At 48.4% G+C, this 22,125-nt stretch overlaps 1 pseudogene; it reads right to left on the bottom strand.

The window, feature by feature from the left end:
• Window positions 1–3,495: 3,495 nt before the first annotated feature.
• Window positions 3,496–21,760, bottom strand: LOC120666102 (annotated as a pseudogene).
• Between the last annotated feature and the right edge of the window lie 365 nt (window positions 21,761–22,125).

Raw genomic sequence — 22,125 nt, 5'->3', positions numbered from 1 at the left:
ATGTGAATTCCCTGGTTTTTTCATTACATGTGCAAACGTTTTGGAGCCTAGGTATTTTCTTTTGAGCGTTTGTTACCCGATTTTGTCTTCATTAATAAGCTTGAAAAGTCATTTACTCAAGAGACTTTTATTCTGGACTTCTAAATCCAAAATCCCCAGACCTCATTGATCTCTCGGTCTACACACAATATTCCATTTTGCTAATCTATATTTTCTTTTATGTCCATCCTCTTGCCAAAAGAACCTAGACCTGAAGTAATCTAGTTTCTTAAGAACTTCTTTAGGGATTGCAAAAAAGGAGATCATGTACATAGAAAAGATTGCTCAGAACTGAGTTGATTGGGGTTAGCCTGCCTCTACAGGAGAGCATCTTGCTTTTCCAAGTACTCAGTTTTCTTTCAAATCTTTCCTTTATTAGTTTCCAATCTTTGTTGAGGATTCTAGTATGGTGCATTGGGATATCAAGGTAACGAAAAGGAACCACCCCAACGGGACACCCAAAAATATTCATATATTCTTGTTGGGCCTCCTTCACCTCTCCATAGTAGAATAATTCACTCTTATGGAAATTTATCTTGAGACCAGAAAGATGCTCAAAAGTTGTAAGCATGAGTTTCATATTCTTAGTCTCATCGAAGTTGTGTTCCATAAATTGAATTGTATCGTCTGCATATTGGAGTATGGAAAGACCATCATCAACAAGATGTGGAATTAAGCCTGAGATTTGCCCATTCCGTTTTGCTCTTTCTATCAAAGTTGCCAGCATATCCGCAACTAGATTAAAGAATAATAGGGATAGTGGGTCTCCTTGTCTCAAACCTTTCTTTGTTTGGAAGAATCTTCTAACATCATCGTTTACCTTAATGCCCACACTACCTTTTGAAATGAACAACTCAATCCACTTACACCATTTTTCTGTAAAACCTTTCAATCTTAAGGTTTGTTGCAGGAAGGACCAATTAACTCTGTCATATGACGTCTCAAAATCAAGCTTTAGAATAACTCGATTCATTTTCTTCTTATGAAGTTTATGTTTGGCCTCATGCAAAATGACCACACCTTCCAAAATGTATCTTCCAGGCATGAAAGCCGATTGATTAGGCCAGACTATCTTGTCCATGATGCCCGTCAATCTATTAGCTATTACCTTTTTGAATATTTTAAAACTAACATTAAGAAGGCATATTGCTCTATAATTCTGAATTTGAGTTGCATCTGTTTTTTTGGGTAAGAGAGTAATGATTCAAAAGTTGTGGCAGTGGAGGGCAAAATGCATTTATGGAAGTCAACAAATAATGCCATTAAATTGTCATTGATGACCTCCCAAAAAGCTTGGTAAAATTCAGCTGGAAAGCCATCTGGACCGGGCGTTTTGTTTGTGCTCCATTTGGCAAAATTATTAGAGATGATTAGAGCCTATTGAATTAATAGACTGATGTTATCTATTTTTCGATTCTAGATCGTCAATTAATGTGGAGGTTCTAAAAGAAACCTATGATTAGTAATAATAAGATAAGACATAAATGCAACACTAACATATTGAACATACCATATATATTAGAGAGGGCTCTTCGTGCGCGTGCTGTGGATGTGCTTTTGCATAAGTATCACCCAAAAGCTTCTCACAGTGTAGAGAGTGGAATTTTTTTAATTTCATCAAAGAAAAATAAAATCCTAGCAAAAGTCTATTTTGCCCTTGGAACGGGTAAGGGTATTTTCGGCATTTTTCAATCGGGTGGATGCTAGTAGCCCTAACTAGCTAAGTTTGGCAATCTAAAAATCTCAAAATTAGCTAGGGCATTGGTCAACAATTAGCCTAACTATTTATCCTCCTATTTGGAAAATGTATGTCCAATTTTTAGAAGCTATATGATTAGCCCTACGTATCGAACTGCTGTAATCACCAACAAATTCATATTCTAGTATGTGATAAGTCGTCAGATATATCAAATCAACCATAAATCACAACTAGCTTAATTTGCGTTGAAGTCTAAGGACACGATCTCCCAGACTTTTATTTTTGTACTTTTGATAATGCCTGAGCAAAAGAGTTTGTGGGGGCTTCTCCGCTTCTGTTTCATCGTTGCTTACCTTAACTGGGTTGAAATCTGTTGTGTCTATCAAAGGTGGACACCTTTTTCTTTGCTAACTTGCTTCAAATCTATCTTTGACTGTTCTTTAGCAAACATTTGGTAATGGCTTTGGGGGTTCATCCTCACGAAAAATCCGGATTTTCACCTCCCAAGGTAAAGAACTAATCTTTAGATCATTTAATTTTTTTTGTTGGAATAACAATCTTTAAGTTGTGTTATCTTATCCTGATCCCCATCAGAAATAAATGGGTGTTTTGACAATGTCACATCCTTGTCAATTCATCTAGATGGTGGAGACATCAGAAGAAGTCACTACCGTACCTCTGAGGTTTCGTTGAAAAACATAGCTGTGATTAGATGCAACTGCCAAATCATGGAGTATCTTGCAAACTTTTTTCAGCTGACCTTTCGTTACGAAGTATACGTAGTAGAGATTTGCAATTTCCTGAGCCATGGCATTTTCTAACATCACTGCCATGCCATGTTCACACCTTTCTTTCTGATAGAAAGTTTTGTGGCATCTTCCTCTTCAGCCTTTCAATCGACGCTGTTTCCACCAGGATTAGAGAAGAAAATAGAGTACTTAGGCGATGGACCGGCTGTCACCACACCAATCGACTTTTGTCATTCCAAGCTGGCCCCAAAGTTGATCAGCTGAGCAAAGCCTCTACACAGCAAGCGCGACAGGGTACAGAGGAGAATTAGGAGTGGATTACTTTCTGTTCTGTTTCTCAGCCATTTTTTTTTTGGCTTATGGCCTTGCTCTGGTACTTGCAGGGTTTCCGTCTGGAGTAGGACCAAGGAGATTACCTTGATACTCCAAAACTCAAGTGTGGCTCCCTAATCCAATCCCATGCCAGCGTTCAAAGATTCTTATGAACTGCATCAACCAAACACAATTGAGAGTTAACAGGAGTTTTATGTTGATTTGTTCAGCTGGTCTCGTAGGCTCCCAGCTCAAGATTACAGCATCAAAAGAGGACAAAGGAATAGAGTAGGAAAAAAATGGGTGAATGGCCAGAAGAAGGTTTCTCTTCCATATATAGTTGGATACCACTACTATTCTTCCCTAGTAAATAAAGCCGCATATATTCTGAATAAATAAAGGGTAGAGCTCCTCTGACCAGCACAGTACCAATTAGCTCTCGTATATATACAAGTTCCAACTTAACATTTCCTAGTTGCAGAGCACCTTTCACCAAAACTTCCCATCTCAGTTCTGCCTTTTTCAGGTCATCTGGTGAGGAGTGTTATCGATGCCATATATTCATTCCGAAAAAAAAAAGTACTCCTTTCTTTCAAAACGACCTAAAGATGAACAAAATTAATTCTTCCATTTTCTATAAATCCCCAAATTCATATCTTGCGAACTTTTCTTGATGACTTTGAGTGCAATTGCAGATGCCTCAAAGGTCTGGTGTTCTACATTTCAGTTAGTCTACTAAAGGTGGCACCAGAAAGCAATTGAACAATAATTGTCTTCCTTTTCCATGTACATTAGGATTCTGCTACAATTCTTCTCTATTAAATATAACTTCAAATAGTTCAAAGAATGCTAGGAGCTGATATTGCTGTTACAAATACATGAGCAAAACCACGTGCTTTGGGATGCTTGGGACGGGATGTGCTTAAACTCTCATTCTGACAACTATTTCTAGAGAACCTACAACCAAGCTTTTCCCATCGCAGATTAAACATTTGGGGGCCAGGTGTGTTGTGGATATCATATTCTGCGTAAAGCACTGAAGCCCTGTCAATGCTGTTTTTACCTGTTGATGCCATCCTACAAACTACATTGATAGGCTGCCGAATTGCCTGTTCCATTCTTCATAAGTACCCAGCTCGCTGGAAGAAACAGAAGGTCTGACCTCATGCATAGCATTCTCAAAGTCCTGCACATTCAAATAAGCAAAATAAACTTGAATGCATGAATCAGGCACATTGCAGAAAAAAATACAAGTTACTAATCAGTGATCAGTGTTAAGGGTATTATAGTCATAGCACCTAGTCTAGGGTTTGGGGGTATCCTCTTGTACTCTATATATGCCCAAAGGGTCTCTCTCAATACAATTAGACAGTTCACTTCTTCCCCTCTTCCATTCGTAACATGGTATCACAGCTCCAGTGAGATCCGTCCGCCACCCTTCATCCTCGTCGCTGCGCTGCCCCTGGGAGCTTCATGTTGCTCCTGGGGACGGCATCCTCATCCCCAAACCCATTTCTTTTCCGTAGATGGAGTCGCAGCAGAGCAGCAGCAGCAGCATCCATTTTTTCCCCCTCATCCGGCGCATCAGTCCACTCCATGCCTGCCTCGTCGATCCGCCCCGCGGGAGGGGAAATCCGCAGTCGCCGCGCCCGTCCACGCGCCTCCGTCCGCGGCCGCCCGCGCGCCGTCTGCGCGCCGTCCGCGGCCGCCGTCGCGGCTCTGCTCCACCTCCACTTCCGCGGTTCCACCTCCGCCTCGTCTCCGCCCGTCGCGGATCTGTTGTCCCCTTCCCTCCTGCGCCGCTCCATCCCGTACACCGTCCGCCCGTGGGGGAGGAGCAGCGCCCGTAGCAGATCCGGCTGCTGGAGGCGGCCGCCTGTCCGTGTCCCCGTCGCGCCTCCCTCCACCGTCGCAGCCGCCGGCCCGTCGTCACGCCTTCTTCCGCAGCAGCAGCACGTCTTCCCATGGATCCGTCCACTCCCCTGCTCTGCATCGTCCGTCCGCCCGTGTGCGAGCTTCGGCCGAGCTGTTGGCCCTCGATCTGCTGCAGCCATGAGCCATTTCCTAGCGGTGATATTTTCCCTCCTCTGCTCGTCTCTTCTCTTCCAATCAATCACATCCTTGGCTGTAGCTTCGTGCTGCTTATTTGGGAGAGAACAGAGGAATGGATTATCTGTCATCTTTGCTACTGCTTTGCTCTCATGTGGCCTCTAATTTCAGTAGCTATGGTTCAAGCTTCTTGTTTCCTTGGCCTGCCTCTCATGGTTATGCAGTTGCAATATGCTCCAATTTCTTGCTTGGGCTGTGCTGTCATCTTCAAGTAGCAAGTTATCTTATCTTCCACCATGTCATTGCAAACTGCTGCTATCTGTCTGTGTGTGCGGCTGTGCTGCCCTGCTCATCTTTTGCTTATGCCTGCTGCTGTCATCTGCTGCTGCCTTGAGTCCTTTTTCTTCAGTATATTCAGTCCCCATGTGTGATGTGTCCATCCATATCAGCTGCTAGCAGTCCTTGCTTGATGCTTAAATGTGTTCTTTGCTGCAGCGAATCATATCCCAGCTGCATCCTTCTGCTAGCATCTCAGTCAATGTCACATTGCATCTGTGTCAAAGTCTAGGGTTCATCCAAGTCCAATTTCATGCTCAAAATTCATAGAAGCTGTGCCAGTCCACATAATCTTTGTCAATCGACCAATTATCCTTCATATTATGGTTGGCTAAGTCACGTCGATTTAGCTAATCTTATCGTTCTTGATGCGACCTTGCCTCTTGGTCTCTTTCGTAGCCGTCTTGCTACACGTCATGACCAAAGGCCATATTTGTCATCATCATGACATCGTCTCACTGCCTGCCGTTTTGCAGCAGTGCACTGCTTGCCGTCTTGCAGCAGTGGCTTATGCATCATCCATTTGGTTCGATTTGACGCATCTCACACATTGTCAAGTTGAAAGTCTCCAAAGCAAGCTTCCCGTCGAAAAGTCGATGTACTGGTTTGTGAAGACTTGGTTGGTTCACCACTTGTGGAGGAGATCGTTCTACAAGACATGTTCAGGAGCTGCATGCTTCAACGACATCCTTGTTGTTTTAGGACTTTGGATGTATTAGTCATGTATTAGTGTTTTTCTTATTCTCTTTCAACTCATGTACTTAGTACCACTCTTCAAATGCAACGCCATTGTATTCACGTTGCATTTGAGGGGGGGTGTTAAGGGTATTATAGTCATAGCACCTAGTCTAGGGTTTGGGGGTATCCTCTTGTACTCTATATATGCCCAAAGGGCCTCTCTCAATACAATTAGACAGTTCACTTCTTCCCCTCTTCCATTCGTAACAATCAGAAGTGATCCATGGAGTGAAAGAGCTTTTTTCTCTTTAGATGGCCAGAAACCTCTGATTTCTTGGATTCCAACACATATTTGACTAATACCTTCAGCATCACAGGTCGCATATCCTCCTTGCTGAGCTTTGTGATTTCAACGCCCCTTTGAAGAGCCTCTCTTAGTGGTCCCATTGAGGCATCTTTCACTAAGTTTTTCATGTCAGATCCTGAATAACCTGGAAATAACAAACATTATTTAAAGCAGCAAAAATCAGTATGATCACATCAAGCTGTTATGATAACAGCGATATTAAGAAAATTGGATGGTTATACCTTCTGTTAATTTGCAGATTTCACTTGTTTCTTCTTTGGAGAGCTTGAAAAGTCCATCTTTCTCTAATAGATTGCGGATTATCCAAGCCCGTGCTTCTTCACAACCATGGTAGAGTAAGATTTCTGCAGTGATAACTATATAAGAAAAGAAATAGTGTTACCAGATGAAGGAAGGGGGATGTATAGACATTTTGTGAGACGCCTGCGTGCTGCTTCATCCAGTTCTTGAGGTCTGTTTGTTGCACCTGCCACCATTTTCCACCAAGATATCAGTATCCACTTGGCTACTTGCCATCCATATTAGTTTATTTGATCCACCAACTTTCGGTTTCTTATAGCAATTTTTTAAATGAAGACATGGAAAAATTACATAATAAACACAAGACTAACATGTGTTGGTAGTCATAGCTAGTGGAGGGTCTTTAGCGTGCATCGAGCCGTGGAAGGGGCACATGATGAAGCAAACAATTGTCATGTCCAAAATTTTGTTTCTGGGCCAACTCCTTATACAGCACAGAATGTTTGCCTTACCCTTTCAATGCTATTCAGTATTCACTGTGTCATGAGATATGGGTACAGACCCACCTCAGTGATAGAACAAGGGATTTCCAAGAAATTTCAGAATTTCAGTGCCATATAAGAAATTAACATTTTTCTTTTGATGAAGGATTACTTCAATTTCCTATGCATAAGCTTCAAATCATAGCTGTCCATGCAATATGCATATACCTTGATGCATTCAAGGAGAAATGCAAAGCTGCCAATAGCTATGATTCTTAGACTTAACATTTTTCACTTTTAGTGAGGTACCTATAAGTAAGATTTGTTCATTTCCACTGTCGAAACCTTCCATTTCAATTAGAAACTGTGTTTTCAGCCTCCTACTTGATTCATGTTCACCATCAGATTTGCGCTGAAATCATGTTAAAGGATGTCAAGACTCAAGTGTCAATAAAAACGATGTACATGGGCATAACAAAACAACCGAGCACTATTTAGCAAACCTGAGAGAGCAATGAATCTATCTCATCTACAAATATGACAGCAGGTTGGCGACAACTGGCCACACCAAAAAGTGCCCGAACTAGCTTTTCACCCTCACCAATCTGCACCAACAAAAAAAATTAATAATTATCAATCCTAAAACAGGATTATTATTCCTATTTACTATTGTGTGGGAATGCTGCAGCTATGCCACTCTGTGGATGTGGATCTTTATTTACCTTCAATCCAAAGCAGAAGCAAAAGGGTAAAGATTACAGTGCGGTGCACATGCTATGCTACTGTAAAGTAAGAATAGAACAACCCGAAACACTCCTCAGGATTTTACCGTTGGTTTTTCTTCTCATATTTCTTTATCCAAGAGGGTTTCACAAATGATATAGATTTTGTTGAGTCCAGGGAATTAAAGTGTAGGTTGTGGTCATGGAAACAGGTGGTTGCTGCCGATGACCTCACCGGCAACAAGTCAGCCATGATGTGTTGGATGTGCAATGGGGGTTCGGCGCACAGTGGCTCCCTAACAACTAGGTATAGATAACAAACCGCCAAATCTTGAGGTGGCTAACATCCTTAGAGCAACTCCAACCCACCTCTCATCCCACTCTTACTCTAAAGTTTAGGAGAGAGAGAAACACAAAAAATGTCTCCAGCGGACCCCTCATCTCCTTTATAAGTTTGAAAGACTTCTCATCCGGCAACCTCGATCTCCCACATCGAGGAGCCCCCACCCTGCACTTCATCCAAGCGAGTTATGAGGGGTTTGTTGGAGCCCAATGTAAAGTAGGACTGTAGGAGAGAGAAACAGGGTAAGAGGCCCTAGGTGGGTACGAAATCTCACCATATGGTGGTCAGTGGACATGCTAATGCACCTTGGACAACAATCTCCTGTTTCCCATGGCTAAAGCTTCACTTCAATTCCCACAACCATAGCAATAGTTATTATAATTAATCAAGCAAGAATGAACTCCTGGTCCACAATTTATTGTTCCCTTGCAGTATTCTAATCCGTTTAATCCATGCCATCCTGACTAGCCCCTGTTAATATTTACCCTGTAAATTGTATGTTGTTGGAATTGCTATAACTCTAAAGGCACATTAATTTGAGTATAGACATGCATAATTAATTTGAGTATAGACATGCATAACAAGATATAATTTGACAGTAGCATTCATAGCAATAAAAAATTTGGCAATAAAATGATGGAAACAGTAGTATTAATTTAAAATCAAAACAAGTGCCATACAGACCCATTTGCTTGTCAGTGAACTAGCAGATATGTAGAAAAATGTTGCCTTTGCTTCACCAGCTATTGCTTTTCCAATCATGGTTTTGCCTGTCCCCTGTTGAAAATAGTGCATATATTTAACATTGAGAAAAGGAGAGGCGCAAGATAAGAGGATGAGATAAATACACACAGGAAGTCCAAACAGCAGTAGACCCCTTCCAGGAGACCGACAACCACGAAATATGTCAGGACGTAGCAGTGACCATATCACCATTTCTGTCACGCACTTCTTTGCATGTTCCAAACCAGCTATGGCAGTGTGGCACAAATTAGTTACAAGATCCACAGAAATCCCGAAGAGCAAGAAGGAAACTGCATACCTATGTCATTCCAGCGAACATTAAGATCTCTATCCATTATTTCATTACTGACATGTGTAACGAACATGGCACCATTGATGCCATTTCGAGTGATTTTGGTGATCGAATGACAACACAACACTTGGACTAATATGATTGTTAAGATAATCATTCTCAGGCTTTTAGGTTCAAGTGATGACAAAGAGAAAGAGAAGATAGGCGTAGCAAGGCCCGATGGACTGCCCCTACGGGGGTTCCGCTACCCGGTTAGCGGACGGGGGTCGAGGGGGAGCCGCCCCTCGCGGGTCTCAGGGCAGCGCCCTGAAAGCTCTTCGATTCAGGAGCACCGGAAGAACCGACACCAGGGCATCGGAGCATCCGATGGTAGTCGGAAGAACCGACGCCTTGATACTTTGGTGCAGAAGGGAATCGAAGCCAAGTCAGCCTATAGGCACCGGTTGAACCGACGGTCTAAAATAGGGCATCGGTGCAATGGCCGTCCTTTGTACCAGAGACGATGTCAAGTGCCCAGAAGAAGTTTCTTCAGCACCGGTTCAACCGACGGTGCATCGGTGCATACCACCGGTGTAATGACATCAGCGTCCAGGAGAAGATTCCTTCAGCACCGGTTGAACCGGTGAGGCATCGGTGCAAAGCATCGGTTCAACCGGTGGTCTCTGCGTCAGTCGTCAGGAGTCCAACGGCTACTTCGTGTTATGAGTGACCGGATGAACCGACGCTACCCTGCCAAGAGGCATCGGTTCTTCCGGTGGTACGCAGATTTTCAGCTAACCGTTGGAGCAACGGCTACAAGACTTGGTGGCCTATATATATGCCTCACCCCGGCCATTTGAAGATTGCTGGAGTTGCTGGACATCCCACACACACCCAAGAACATCTCCAAGCCATACAAAAGCATCAAGATCATATCCTTAGCCCTTAGCACACTTTGAGAGTGTTGTGTAAAGGATTAGCTCTTAGTGAGTGAGTTTGCAAGGCTTAGAGCCTTTGTGCTGTGGTTCATTAGTGAACCAAAACAAGAGCTTGGTGCGCCGGCACCTTGGAGCGTGGAGCTCGCCGGCAACGTCATCGACCCTCCGACTTGGTGTGGAGCGGCGACGACACCTTTGTGCGGGAGACGTGGAGACCCCCATCCTTTGTGGAGAAGCTCCTTAGTGGAACCCGGGGCCAAGGTGACCGTGATTGTGTTCACGGAAGAGACTTGGTGGCCGAGTAGCAATACTCTTAGTGAGTGCTACAACAACGTGGATGTAGGTGTGCCTTTGTGGCTAACCGAACCACGGGATAAACACCCGCGTCAAGAGTTTGCTATCTCCTATCCCGCTCTTTAAGCTTCCGCATTTCATTCTAGTAATTTGTATGCCTTTACTTTCATAGAATAGTTTCTTGATAGGAAAGGCTATAGGTTGCTAAACTCTTTTGGGATAGGGGTTTTACACTAGAACAACCTAGTTGCACATCTAGATAGCTTGTTTTAGTTTAAGCTTTGTGCAAACTAGTTGGAGCCATAGGTCTAAGTTTTTATTAGTGCCTAATTCACCCCCTCCCCCTCTTAGGCTAGAGCACCCGATCACTTTCAACATGTTCAATTAGGCGAGGTTCCAGATTCCTAAGCTTCTCAGGAAGCTCACCATCAGGGCCGCATAGCATTTCAATACTGATGATGGTAAGTTATTAGTAAGATATGGCGTAAACAATATCAAAACTCTGAATATGCACATGCACATTTTGCATGTGATTATTAATCAAACATATGCAATACATCAAGAATAATAGCTAATGCAAAATCTTTTAGTGACAGACAAAAAAAATAGGACTTTGCATGCCCAAGGTTCAAGAAAACGCTAGGCGCTAGGTGGGCGCTAGACCTCTGAACAAAGATTAAACATGATTAATCGCGATTAAACGCGATTAATTGTTTGTGAATTTATTATTATTTTCCATAATATATATTAATTTTTGGATTTATAAGTGATGTAGATGCATATATATGAAAGAATAAAAGAGAAATGAAGAGGAATGCCACAACAGCCTAGTACAGCCCACTAGCCGGCCAGCCCACCTCTTCTGCCGGCCCAACCCTTCCTCTCCCCTCCCCCGTGCGGCTCCCACGCGACCCCCCCCCACTCCCCCGGTTTGGCCCAGTCCAGAGGCCCGGGCGCCCGGCGGCTCCCTCAGTTCCTCTCCCTCTCGGCCTCTCCCTCTCCCGACCGCGGCAGGCGAACCCTAGAGGCGGCCGGCGGGCGAACCCTAGCGGCGGCCGGCGGGCGAACCCTAGCGGCGGCCGGCGGCGCGGTGCGGCTCGGCTCGGCTCAGTGGGCAGGCGAGCGTCGGGCGGACGGCGAGGCGGCGTCTCGCGGCGAGGGCGCGAGCGCAGAGCCGAGCGGAGCGGCGAGCGCGGCGCGGGGCCTGCGGTGCGGGGGCCGAGGGCGCATCGGCAGGCGGCCTGCGGGCGGCGGCTGCGGCTCGGCTCGGAGCGTCGGACGGTCAGTCCAAATCACATCTCTCCTCTTGTTTGCTTCACCATTCATGGGTTTGACTGTTCACCGAATGTTTTATTGGGCGTTTATGGCCTAAACGGAATGCTGGTGGTCCGATTTGCGCTTAATCGCGATTAAACGTACGTTTAAAAATGTTTTCTCGAACATTGTGTTGAAGGATAATAATTGTTGTATATCTCCAACCCTAGATGGGTGGGTATATATAGAACATATACATGGGCCTCTAGGTGGGCCTCTATACTCATGGGCTCAATATACTCCAACACCCCCCCGCAGTCTGAACTACCGGCGCAGCGGTGTTCAAAACTGGACAACAAGAAAGCCAACACCCCCCCCCCCCCGCAGTCTGAACAACCGGCGCAGCGGTGTTCAAGACTGGACAAGAAAAGAGTACAAGTAGAGTACAAAGGGCTAATACCCCCCGCAGCCACAACTAGCCACCGACTACGTTGAGGCTGGATCGAAACTCCGAGAAGGTCGACGAGGGCAGCCCCGTGGTGAAGATGTCAGCAAACTGGGAGGTAGTCGGGACATGGAGTACCCGAACATCGCCGATTGTGACTCTGTCGCGCACGAAGTGTAGGTCGATCTCCACATGCTTCGTCCGCTGATGCTGGACGGGGTTGGTGGAGAGATACACGGCGCTGACGTTGTCGCAGTAGACGAGCGTGCTCTTGGCGAGCGGGCTGTGGAGCTCTGCCAAGAGCTGTCGTAGCCAGGACGCCTCCGCCACGCCGTTAGCGACAGCACGGTACTCCGCCTCGGCACTGGAGCGGGAGACAACCGGCTGCCGCTTGGACGACCAGGAGACCAGGTTGCCGCCCAGGAAGACGGCGTAGCCGGAAGTGGAACGACGAGTGTCTGGGCAGCCAGCCCAGTCAGCGTCGGTGTAGACCACCAGCTCAGCAGAGGAGCGGTGAAGTACCAGGCCGAGGTCCACAGTGCCACGGACGTACCGGAGGAGACGCTTCAGCGCAGCAAGGTGTGACTCCCGGGGATCATGCATATGGAGACAGACCTGCTGAACAGCGTAGGTGATATCCGGCCTAGTGAAGGTGAGGTACTGCAAAGCGCCGGCCAGACTCCGGTAGGCAGTAGGATCAGCCACCGGATCACCCAGATCAGCAGACAGCTTCGCCTGAGTGTCGACAGGAGTGGAGCAGGGCTTGCAATCAGTCATCCCAGCTCGCTCCAGAATATCGAGGGCGTACTGCCGCTGCTGAAGGAGAAGACCAGACGGGCGAGGCTCAACAGTGACGCCCAAGAAGTGGTGGAGCTGACCGAGATACTTCATAGCGAACTCCCGCTGCAGAGAGGAGATGACACTCTGAAACAACTGCTGACTGGAAGCTGTGAGCACAATGTCGTCGACATATAGCAGCAGATAGGCAATCTCATCCCCACGGCGGTAGATGAAGAGAGACGTATCAGACTTGGCCTCGGTGAATCCCAGTGTCATCAAGAACGTTGCGAACCGAGAGTACCAAGCCCGAGGAGCCTGCTTCAGTCCATAGAGAGACTTGTTGAGCCGGCAGACCATATCCAGACGACTCGAGTCCACAAATCCCGCTGGCTGAGAGCAGTAGACAGTCTCTGACAAGGTGCCGTGAAGAAACGCATTCTTCACGTCCAGCTGGTGCACAGGCCAAGTGCGCGAGAGCGCAAGCGAGAGGACCGTGCGCACCGTAGCGGGCTTCACGACCGGGCTGAAGGTCTCATCATAGTCCACACCAGGCCGCTGAGTGAACCCCCGGAGAACCCAGCGAGCCTTGTAGCACTCCAGTGTGACGTCAGCCCGACGCTTGTGCGTCCAGATCCACTTGCCAGTCACCACATTGCAACCAGACAGACGCGGCACGAGGTCCCACGTCTGGTTGGCAAGAAGAGCCGCGTATTCCTCTTCCATCGCGCGACGCCAGTGAGGATCCGCCAAGGCGTCGCGGACAGAGGAGGGTACCGGAGAGACCCGCGGCTCTCCCTCGGTGGCGGAGAGAGTCGCGGCCTGGGACGCCAAGCGCCGAGTCACCATGGGATGGATATGCCGAGGATCCCGATGGATGACCGACGGGTGGTACACCTCCGGCTCGGCTCGAGAGGGAGCCGGGGGTGGCGGCGGCGGCGACGGCGACGGCTCCGGTGTCGGCGTCGCAGGAGCCTCCGGAGCAGGAGGCGGCGCCGGTGTCGACGCCGAACGACGCCGGTACAGCTGCACCGGCTCAGCGTACCGCTGCGGTGTCGGGGTCGGCGCTGAGCGGCGCCGGTACACCTGCACCGGCTGGGCGTACCGCGCAGGAGCAGGGAAAGGCACCAGGGCCGCGCGTGGCGCAGCGGGTGACACCGGGTCCGCGCGCGGCACGACCGGAGGTCCGGGGACCGCGCGTGGCGCGACCGCGGGCACCGGGGCCGAGCTCGGCGCAGTAGGGATCACCGGAAACGGTGCCGGTGTGCCGGAAAAACCTGCAGGAAAAGGACAGACAGGTAACGGTGGCTGAACCACCGGGTCAGTCGGAAACAGAGACTCCAGCTCGGGGTCAGGAGAAGGTGTAGAGGAGGTGGAGTAGGGGAAATCCGACTCGTCGAAGACGACGTGTCGGGAGATCAGGACGCGGCGAGTGGTGAGGTCAAAGCATCGGTACCCCTTGTGGTCAGGGGAGTAACCGTGGAACACACAACGAGTTGATCGGGGCGCCAGCTTGTGAGGAGCGGTGGCAGAGGTGTTAGGGTAACACGCACACCCGAAGACCCGAAGGTGGTCGTAGCGAGGAGGGATACCGAAAAGAGCGTGGTGTGGAGTGGGAGCAGGAGAAGCAGTGGACGGAAGACGGTTGAGCAAGTAGGTGGCGGTGTGGAGGCTCTCAGCCCAGAAGCGCGGCGGGAGAGAAGCCTGGATCAGAAGGGTGCGCACGACGTCGTTCGTCGTGCGAATCATCCGCTCAGCCTTGCCGTTCTGAGGAGAGGTATACGGACAAGACATACGCAGCTGAACACCCCGAGACAGGAAGAAAGACCGGGAGGTGGAGTTATCGAACTCCCGCCCGTTGTCGCACTGGACGGCCTTAACGGTGAGGCCGAACTGAGTGGACACCCAGGCAAAGAAGTGGTGGAGGGTGGGGAAGGTCTCAGACTTGGCACGCAAAGGAAACGTCCAAGAGTAGTGCGAGAAGTCATCGACCACCACCAGATAGTACTTGTAGCCAGAGAGGCTGAGTACAGGGGAGGTCTACAGGTCACAGTGAACAAGATCGAATGCATGCGTCGCATGCGAGGAAGAAGAGGAAAAAGGAAGTCGAACATGACGACCGAGCTGGCACGCATGGCAAAGGGACTGAGCAGGAGCCCTAATACCAGGAACATCGGTACTACGACCGAGCTGAGCCAGAACGTCGCGGCCAGGGTGACCAAGACGACGGTGCCAAGTGGTGGAAGACGGCGTCGCGGCAAAAGCGGCAAACCAAGACGGCTAGGGCGAAGAAGAAGACGAGAGTGGTGCAGCGGAAGAAGGAAGGCGAAGGGTGTAAAGGGGCCCCGTGCTGTCACACCGGAGTAGCAGACGCCGGGAGGCCGAATCCTTTACAGTGAGGCCAGAAGAATCAAACTCGATGGAACAGGAATTGTCAGTTGTGAACTGACGAATGGAAAGAAGGTTATGAACCATCTGAGGAGCAACAAGGACATTGGGAAGACGAAAAGAGCCAGGAGCAGAACCCACGGCGGTGACAGGAAGGCAAGACCCGTCACCAACCATGATGGAAGAAGGACAAGAGGGGTGTGGGGGTCGGACAGAAGAGAGGATACCGGTATGTGGGGTGGTGTGGAAGGAGGCACCCGAGTCGGCGATCAACTCGGTGCTGACTGGCGGCATCCGCCTCATGGCGCTGAAGGACTGCGCCAGTGCGGCCTGGTCCCACCCCCCAGGCCAGGTCGGCTGCTGGCTGGGTGGAGCGGGCAGTGTCCAGAACGGCGCGATCAGGGGAGCAGCAGCGGCGAGCATGGCCGCCGGCTGGGGCCGAGGACGAGGGCCCGCGATGGCCTGGACGGGCGCGGCGTGCGCGGCGGGCGCGACAGCTTGCGCAGCGGCGAGAGAGGCAGCGGCCCGCGCGTGGTCCCTGGGCGCGTCGGCCTAGGCGGCGTGCGCAGCGGCGAGGGAGGCGATGGCCCGCGCGGCCTGGGCGGCGTGCGCGGCGGGCGCGACGGCGGCCACAAAGGCGGCGGCGACGACCTGAGCCTGCGCGGCGGGCGCGATGGCGGCCTGCGCGGCGTGCGCGGCGGCAAGGGAGGCAGTGGTGCCGTCGGCAGTAGGGGTTGCAGCGGCAGCAGTAGGGGCGGCGCGCATGAGGGTGGGCGCGACGGCCGCGACGCGCTCGTGCTCCCAGGCGAGGGCAGCCGCGCGTACTCGCTCCTGAGCCGCCGAAGCCTCCGACTTGGCGGCGAGGAGGGCCGCAGCGAGAGCGGCGTCGGCCTGCTGCCCAAGGAAGGCAGCGGCGGAGAGCGGCGCATCCACGGGAGGCATCCCGAACTCGGGCCACGTGGGATCGGCGGCGGCGGGCTGCTTCCCGGCGGCGACGGCGGCGCGGTGGGCGGCCTACGCGGCGGCCGTAGGCCCTGTAACCCCCGTACCCGCGCCAGCAGAGGCTGCGTCGGGCAGGGGGCCCTGCTGGGCGTCGGTGGCGGCCGCAGCAGAGGCCTCCGGGGGCGCCGGATCGGGCCCGGGCGTAGGTGGGAGCACCGGAGCGTCCCCACCCCCCGTGGCCTCCACGCCTCCTGCGCCCGCAGCAGCCGAATCGGCGCTCGCGGGCGCCAGGTCGACGAGCGCGGCGACGGGAGGCGCCTGGAGCAGAGGACCGGGCCCGCGCGGCACCTGGAGCAGAGGATCGGGCCCGCGCGCGGCCCAGGCGGCGCCCAGAGTAGCGCCGGACGGCGGCGGCCCCGCGGCGCGCGGATCCGGGTGCGCGGGCCAGCCACCGGCCCCCAGCGCGACGCGCGGAGTCCCAGCGCCCACGGCCCCGACAGCCCCCGCAGGGGAGATACAGGCGCGTGGAGCCCAGGCGCCTGAAGCAGAGGAGCCGGCGGCAGCGCCTGATGCAGAGGAAGAGAGGGTAGGGAAAGGGGAGAGGGAAGGGAGGGGAGGAAGGGGTGGCTCCGGCGGCCGGCGGCCTGCCATCTCACCGGCGGCGGCGGCAGCAGTAGAAGGAGGCGCAGATCAGCGGGCGCCGCCGGGAGAGGGAGGGGCGGCGGCCGCCGGGAGAGGGAGGGGCGGCGCTACCGCCAGGAGCAAAGCAAAGGACCCTGAACTTGGCTCTGATACCATGTTGAAGGATAATAATTGTTGTATATCTCCAACCCTAGATGGGTGGGTATATATAGAACATATACATGGGCCTCTAGGTGGGCCTCTATACTCATGGGCTCAATATACTCCAACACATTGTGCATGCCCATGACATAACACATTTCAATTATTTAAACTTCAGTTACAAAAACAAACCAAATTTCTGTAGAGTTAAACTTAGACACAATAGTAACTGTGTTGGATGCGATTCATGACGTGCTTGGTAGCTTCAAAGGCTGATGGGAAAGGGAGGGGATAAATGATTCTTGCCTGATTCAGTAATTCTTAGTATTTGAGGAGAGTATTTCAACATAATACTGCCTTTTCCAGTCAATAAGCAAATACTCCACATGTTAACAAATAATTGTCTTATATGTCCATGCAGTCCAGCACTCCAAAAGTTGCATTTTCCTATGTCAAGTAATTGAGTAACAGTTCCCCATAGCTAAATATTCTATTTATTATAAGAAGTTCATGTTGACTTGTATAAATGATCAGAATTTCAAGCATATCATATTTAGGAACACTTGTTACTTTTTACTACATGTCTCCTTTCAAACTTCTGAATTTGTGAAGGGGTTAGTGACTTTTACATGCTTAATAAGGTTTTCAATTCACTGGACAAATGCCAATGAAGTTAGGAGTTCAGTTGGGTATCAGAGTCGTCCTTAAGGCCCAGGAGCATAAAAGTAACAGAATCAAATCTGGAATAATCCAAAAATAAGTCATCCTAATGTTCAGTTGTTGGGACTTGAACCATGGATTAGACAAAGAAATGGGTGCTGATAACATTAGCTGCAAAGAATCGATATAGCTGTATTTTAACAGCAAAGAAACCAGGACAGACAAAAAACTGTTTCAAGAACATCAATGGTGCAGCTCAGCCCAAGAAGAGAAATATGTGGATAATTATAAGCAATAAGAGTTAAAAGTGAATGCATAACTGTGGATGTACAACCTAAACTATCACAAGGAAAAGATAAAACAAATTCAAATGGTATCAGGCGGTTGATATGGAAATACAAACCATTTCCTTGTTGAATCTTCCATGGAATCATCACCTTTTCCAGTGACCCGGGAGATTGTTGTACCTGAGCCTCCATTATTTCTGATAGGGGGTACAAAACCACCACGTGGTCCTCGACGAGAATTCCAGCTTGGCCTCACACCATAATTCCGTGTACTATGATTGTTATCACATTGGGGCGATACAAAAGCACCTTGTGGAACATTACGCCCAGGCTTTTGCACAACATCCATCTCCTATAAAAGAAAAGAAAAATACAAACCAACATGGTTACCAAATTCATATAGCACAAATTAGGTTGTCAAGTCATTACCATTATTATCAATCCAGTTAGGGAGCAAGAGTTGGGAGGGACAATGAAAGTCTGAAAGTGTGTTACATGTGTGGCATCATATGATAAGAATATAAGTACATAAATATAACACTTGGTTAAACGGTAATCTGTGTAAAGGAACTTTTATAGTCAATCAAGAGAAAATCACTATGAAGAATTAACTATTAAGAGCTACTCCCTCCATCCCACAAAGACCGTTCGTTTAGCTTCAAATTTTGTCCCACAAAGACTGTTCGTTTAGATTGTAGTAAAATCCATCTAATTATAGCAGTATCAAACACCAAGAAATAATTGCATAGAGAAGGGTATAGAGCCAATCAAATGCTTAAGTAGATGTAACTTTTCTAGTTCCCATGCATTTGCATTTATTGAGGATCTAGGGAACCAAATAAATAGCACGGTCTTCAATCACAACTGTTATAGTTAACTAGGGGTAACATGGTCATTTTGCACTACTAGTAGTATGTCTGAAATTTTCTAAACGAACAGTCTTTGTGGGACGGAGGGAGTACAGAGCAACACTTAATAAACAAGAATTTACCCAAATATTTCTTGACAAACAATATTGCCTGCTGGGATAAGTGATTCAAGATTGCATTCAGTGTTACCAGATAGAAAACATGAGATTACACAAACTATGAATATGAAAGTATGAAACTAATTGAAGTCACTACGCGTCAACATAGTTTTTCTCTAAATGAAAACAAAATAACAGTGCTTAAGTTAGTAAAAACTGCACCTATCTATTGAAAACCATTGGTGTTTTATGATTAGATTTACTTGGAGAAACATACAAGCCCTCGTCCAAAATATTTGTCAAACAGGGGCATAAGAATGATATAACAAATAATAGAAGTACAGCTGAAAGTACATGTTACAAATGTGCATACCATCTTTGTCCTGGCAGTCATAAACCCATTGGCAGGGGCATCAACTTCATCATTGCTTAATGGAGAATTTGAAACTTCACATATAGGACTTCTGAATCCTGTATGTTTCCGCTTGCATTCTGCACTAGCCCACGGGGTTTCACATCCTCTTCAACCTCCAGGTAAGCAGGATGCCTGTTAACACTTTGATTTGGTCTAGTTTCAATACCAGTGCACTCTTTAGATAAGTTCTCTGATTTGAACATATTCCTGTCTGGTACTCCATTTGCCTTCAAGGACTTGCTGCTATATAATGATGTCAATTTTGTTTGCATCATTAATTTTGAAGCCCTGATGCTTAGCTTCTCATTTTCCATATCAGCTGGGCTTTCATCAATGCTTAGAACCCCTTGGCTGGCATACTCTTGCCATGTTGGACTCTTTTAAAATTCAACACATGTAGGGAAAGAGTATAACTGTCAGTAGGGAAACAACTAACCATAAATATGTTCTTTTAAAACAAGCATCAAGTTCCGAAATCACCTTCAGAAATGATTCTCTATATATAAAGAAGTTAAGCTAGATATAAACAAATGAGTAAAAGAACACAGATGCAGAATAAGTTGAAAATCATACCACTTGATCAGCAGCATTTGCTTTGGACTTCTGCAGAAGAGTTTGGAAATGCCTCAAACACTTGATTCTTTCGAGATTAGTGTCACCCTGCTTTGCAAAAACACAGCCAGCATCCTTTTTTGCGAGCTCAAAAGCTGCACTGAACTCAAAGCACATAAAAAGCAATTATTAATGCAAGAAAGAGGAATTTGTTTGAGATAGTATACAGTAGAGTACACTCTTGCATAATCCAAGACAATAGAAGCAACAATACCAAATTTCTGATCAAAACATTGCTTTAGTAGTTCTCATCAGTTACAAAATTCAGAGGGAAAGAGAACAAAAAATAAATTAAAACTTTTACTAACCCTGGCCCTGATAAAGATGTAACATCTGATACTGTCTATGTTAAAGTAGCTGCAAATGTTCTAGAGCTCAAAACCTCGTGTTAAATTGGCAGACAAATTTCACAATTGACATTACAGCTCAAAACCTCCCATGGTTATCCATGTTACGACATATATCCTTATTGATTTCACCATAATACTATTAACTACACAGGTGCTGGTCTCAAAAAACTTATATACAAATACTCCCTCCATCCAACTATCCAAGGCCCATTAGGAAATCTGAAAAATCCAGATATGCAAGGCCTATTTTGGTTTTTCCTCAAGAGTGACGCTTCGGGAATCGGTGCGGCAGTAATTTATCGCATGCATGCCTTAGGAGTGAAAGCACATGCAGAGAGTAATCAAATCCGCAATAAACGCTGGTTGTTTTTTTCCCAAGAAAAACTAATGACGAGAGTGCTTTCCTTGGTCTTTGAGCCAAGCAAAAATAGGCCTTGCATAGTTGGATGGAGGGAGTACATGAGTAAGATGGTACAGATGATGAAAATGCTTCATGCATGAGATAAAATTGTACAAGGGCTTTTGCTTCTTAAATACGAACATAGTACACTGAGGTTCATTACTCATTGCTAACCATAATGGTGCTTAACATTATAACAGCAGCAAATCCTTTGTCGGATGTTTAAGTGCGAATCGTGGAACAGCAGCATCACCAATGAATAAGCCTTTGCTATGAAGACTTATTTTACCCTTTGTTTCCCTATTTTAAATTTGACTTAACCACATTCCCCAGCTTAATAGTGCTGTACCGCTTTCAATTGGTGGTAACATCCAAGAGCATGTGAAAATTCAACATATCTTCCAATTTACTATGCGAAATGTTATTTCAGGACACATGGAAACATAAAGGCATGCACCACCGAATCACTGGCTACACATGGCACAGAAACATTACAGTGACGATGCTTGTGCATTCACGTCCCGTTTGGATGAGCAGAGTGGAGACCTTCATGCTCACTGCATTCTCTAATAAGCATTACGAAATTCCAAAGATCGAAGAGAACCAGGCCACACGTACAGAAGATCGCAGCAATAATTTCTTCGAGGGGCATCTCATCAACTGAACTACAATATTTGCACAGTGCGTACGGCTGCGCGCTCTAGATCCCCGGAATCCCAAAAGTTTGCACGAAACTACGGTAGCGGGTAGCCTTCACATCCATCGATTGGGAAAACGAACTCGGGAGGGGCCGGATTGCGCGGGGTAGTGGGTGTTCCGTACCGGTCGCTGTCGGGGGCGCGGGCGCGCGAGGCGGCGGCGAGCCGCGCGGAGGCCGCGGCGCGGATGGGCGCGACGAAGGCGGCTTCCTCGGGGGCCGCACCGGCGGCGAGAGCCTGGGAGTCGAGGAAGCCGAGGAGGCGGAGCGCGAGCGCCTGCGCCACCGCGGCGTCCCCGCGCTCGAGCGCGGCGTCGGCGCCGAAGAGGAGGGAGTGGAGCCGCCGCAGCCGCTCGCCCGCCTCCTTCCTCCAGTTCGTCGGGCGGGCGCCGCCCGCGGGCGCGTCGGCATCGGCGGCGGCGCGGGGAGGCTCCGCCATTTTGGGAGGGAGTGCTGGCTGCCGGGGGTTTCTCCGTTCCGTTCCGCTTCCGCCGCCGCACTTGGTTGTGGTTCCCGCTCTTTTGCGCCGTGGTGGTGCCGCGAGGAGGAAGTGGGCCACGGCTATCCAATTGGGCTTTTAAATTGGGCCAAGTGACTGTTGACATCGTTTTTGGCACCGGCACGTGTCAATATTGTGGGTTGATGACCGATCGGAGTAGACTGATGCTGAACAGAAGAAGAAGCTGGAGCGGAATGGGTCTTGTGCCAGAAAATACATCGCAGCCCATGAAACTAAGGAGGAAGCCGACACGTCATGTTGGTAAGTTATCTTTTAGATTTTCAGTTTGTTTAGTTATTCAAGTTAGTTTCGTGTCGATCAAGTTGTAATCTCGCCGTATCAGTAAGAGTAGTTAGGGTTAGGCTATAAATAGCAGACCTCCGTCA

The sequence above is a fragment of the Panicum virgatum genome, chromosome 3N (assembly GCF_016808335.1).
Source record: "Panicum virgatum strain AP13 chromosome 3N, P.virgatum_v5, whole genome shotgun sequence".
NCBI lineage: Eukaryota > Viridiplantae > Streptophyta > Magnoliopsida > Poales > Poaceae > Panicum > Panicum virgatum.
This window is presented reverse-complemented; position numbering and strand designations above follow the sequence as displayed.